Source organism: Lissotriton helveticus, chromosome 4_1 (assembly GCF_964261635.1).
Source record: "Lissotriton helveticus chromosome 4_1, aLisHel1.1, whole genome shotgun sequence".
Lineage (NCBI taxonomy): Eukaryota > Metazoa > Chordata > Amphibia > Caudata > Salamandridae > Lissotriton > Lissotriton helveticus.
Window position 1 is genome coordinate 2,002,001,919 of NC_136063.1, and position 4,035 is coordinate 2,002,005,953.

Here is a 4,035-nt window from a genome sequence, read left to right on the forward strand (position 1 = left end):
GCTGACGCACTGATCGAGAAACTGTCCTTTCTCTTGCTGAGAATCCAGCTCCAGTGTTTCCAAGCTCCCCTCGCAGGGTGTTGGGAAATTGAGTCCCGAGACAGAGATACCAGACTTCCTTCATTCTAAACTAAGGTTTGGAGCTGATTAGACCCTGAAGAGAAATCTTGGATAGATTATTGTCAAAGAACCTAAACCTATGCTACACCTCACTTACTTCTTCCCTCATACTAGACTTAGGTTAGGTACATCGGGGTAGGAGTATTCTAGAAGCACCAGTTGAGTAGTTTTAGCCTTTGTTATTTATGTATGTATTTATCTATGGTTTAGAAACCATACAATGCTTTTACAGTATTATTTTACAGTACTCTTCTCGCTGTATGCATTATACTGTGCAGCCTGTCTTACGATTGTAGCAGTTCACTTTACTTGTATGAGAAAGAAGACTGTTCAATAAATCATTTTATTGAAAACGCCAGTCTCTCTATTTTCTCTGCACCTCTGATGAAACGAAGCATGAACGATTGACTGTGTAAAATATCTATCTATTGTTTCCACGACTCTGAAGATACGTTTATTCTTGGGGAAACAAAGTTGTCATGTTTATGCGGTTGTCAGAAATTAATCTCTTCTTGTGTATTCGAGAAAGTTTCTAGTGACCTCTGAGCTAGCTGGCACTCACTATTAAGTTTAATATATTCGATCGAGACCTAGTCGACCTCAGTCCTACGTCTATGCTATAGGATATATTATTCCAATGCGCATTGCCAATTGGGAATAAAGGAACTACACTACATGATAACACAAGTATCAGTTTCTGAATGGACTGAAGACCCTGTCACCCCTGTCAAAAACTGTGATGCGGGCAAAAAGCTTGGCAATGTTGAAGTGACATATAGAGCATTGGGCATAGTCAACCGAATGGACACACCAAAATAAGTTTAATCAGCAAGGACACTACAAAACAGACAACAGGAGTAACTGTCTTTATTCACATATTGCACAGATGTGGCAGTAGAACAACAGTAGACAAGAGCAAGGCACAAAATGCTGATCATATGCAAGATAATCTTCTCAGGCAAACTCCAAAGAGGAAGGCCAGTGTCCATGGCAGGGGGCACAGCAAGTACTTGAGAGGCTGCACAGGGGAGAGTCCAACACAGCAGAGCAACAGAGACAGTGTCCATGGCAGGTGGCACAGCAAGTACCTGAGAGGCTGCACAGACGAGACTCCAACACAGCAGAGCAACAGGGCCAGTGTCCATGGCAGGGGGCACAGCAAGTACATGAGAGGCTGCACAGGGGAGAGAACAACACAGCAGAGCAACAGCGCCAGTGTCCATGGCAGGTGGCACAGCAAGTACATGCGAGGCTGCACAGGGGAGACTCCAACACAGCAGAGCAACAGGACCAGTGTCCATGGCAGGTGGCACAGCAAGTACATAAGAGGCTGCACAGGGGACAATCCAACACAGCAGAGCAACTGGCCAGTGTCCATGGCAGATGGCACAGCAAGTATATGAGAGGCTGCACATGGGAGAGTACTACAGAGCAGAGCAACAGGGCCAGTGTCCATGGCAGGGGGCACTGCACGTACATGAAAGGCTGCACAGGGGAGACTCCAACACAGCAGAGCAACAGGGCCAGTGTCCATGGCAGCACGCACAGCAAGTACATGAGAGGCTGCACAAGGGAGAGTACAACACAGCAGAGCAACAGGGCGAGTGTCCATGGCAGGTGGCACAGCAGGTACATGAGAGGCTGCACAGGGGAGACTCAAACACAGTAGAGCAACAGGGCCAGTGTCCATGGCAGGGGGCACAGCACGTACATGATAGGCTGTACAGGAGTGAGTACAGCACAGTAGAGCAACAGGGCCAGTGTCCATGGCAGGGGGCACAGCAAGTACATGAGAGGCTGCACAATCAAGGGCAGAGCAGCAGTGAATGGCAAGGCCAGTGGGCATGGCAAAGTGCAGAGTCAGGACATGAGAAGCTGCACAGGCAAGGGCAGAACAGCAGTGAATGACAAGGCCAGTGGGCATGGCAAAGTGCAGAGTCAGGACATGAGAAGCTGCACAGGCAAGGGCAGAACAGCAGTGAATGACAAGGCCAGTGGGCATGGCAAAGTGCAGAGACAGGACATGAGAAGCTGCACAGGCAAGGGCAGAACAGCAGTGAATGACAAGGCCAGTGGGCATGGCAACGTGCAGAGTCAGAACATAAGAAGATGCACAGTGAGTGTGTTTGACTGTACCCTTCCATGGCCAGCAACACACCCAGGTGATAAACAATGGGCAGGCCTAGCACACCTGTATGGGATACAGGTGTGTGAGGGGGACTACCACTCACTCTTCACTGTCAGGCAGACTTGGAGCTGGCTGTGTGTCGGGAACGTCTAAAGAAAAGGAGAGGCAGGGATAGTGGAGTGACACTCTTATTCCCCGGTAATAGTCAATAAACAAGAAAAGAGTGTCCAATGGTTGTATTTGACCACAGTAAGGAGCAAGTAAACGGCTTCACTTAAGACGTTAAAGAAAGCCCTCACTCACCACCTAGAAAATTCGGGGTCCGGTCGAGGGTAGATGCAGGTACACAGTGGGTGCCGAGCGTCGAGGGCGGTGTGCCAATTACGTTCCCACCCCCTCCTGTGACCCATGGTGTGAATCCTTAACACCACAAAAGTGCAGAAACCTTAAAGCTGGAAGCCTCCTAAACCAGGAGTAATTAGGAAGACAATCTTTTCTTCCTAAACTTTTTTGCACTTTACACCTTTTTGTTAATTTCCACTTTCACGTCCCTAGGTAAGGGTGGGCCTTAGCGAGTCCATTCCACCAGGGTTTAGTACACGCAGAGTCCTGATGAATGGCAGGTAAAATCATATCGTTTCGTGGCTGAAACATGTCGACTGATATTTAGGAAACTACCACTCAACTTATTGTGGACGAATTTCCAACACATACGTTTTTATTAACCTGTCCCTAGTGATCATTAGAATAAAGTTAATTTTGATACACTACGGACTAATTTTTAACCATCCACCACTCACTAGTTTCTTTTCTTTGCACAACACTGCCTGAACTCACCAACCCGCTCCGCAGTAAATCTGGCGTTGTAGTACACCAAAGAGATACTCGGTCTCTTTTGGTGGGGCCGGATGCTGAAGCATGTCATCACTAGATGGTGAGTGAGGGCTTTCTTTAACGTCTTAAGTGAAGCCGTGTGTGTCGGGAACAGCAAGACCACTTGACTGAAGAGAGAGAGGCCCAAGTGATGTCGGGCTATAAGTGGCTTGGTAAGCTGGAGAGCTGTTTGGACCAGGTGGTGTAGTGGCACGTGGAGGTGGAGTCATGCAAACCTGTGACACAGGGTGGGTGGGAGAGGTTTGAGGGGTGCCTTTCCACTTCTTGGGAATTCGAAATGCCTTCCCTGTACTGGGGTCAATGGGAACTGGTGATGACACAACAGGCACACACACCAACAGACCCGCATCAGGTGCAGACACTGGCACTCCCTCTGGTGACGTGCTGGATCCTGCGGAACGCTTTGTCTGGCTACACCTCTGGACCACCTTCCCCTGTTTGCCAGGGGTCCCCGCTACAGTGCCCTCCTTCCCCTGTTTGCCAGGTGTCCCCCCTACAGTGCCCTCCTTTGCCTGTTTGCCAGGGGTAGCCGCTACAGTGCCCTCCTTCACCTGCTTCAGTGGGCTTGGAATTGGAGTTGATGTGGCGGGGGAATGTGGCCCTGAGCCCTTCCTAGGTGTACCTTTGCCATACAACACCTTCTCAGTAGGCAAAAATACTGCACACCTAGCTCTGTGTGACGTTTTAGGAAAGGAGAGTCCTTCGCTGGTGACGCCTCTGAGGCATGTGAGCCTGATGTCTGCTTCATTGCTTTTTCGGCCTTGCTCTTCCCTGACGGGCTCTTGTCTTTGCATTCTGTTATTCTGTGGGGATGGTGTCTGTGGGCGGGCCCACTTAGGTTGTTTCTGCTGGGTGCTTCTTGTGCTGTATCATGACTGTGACACATGGGAACC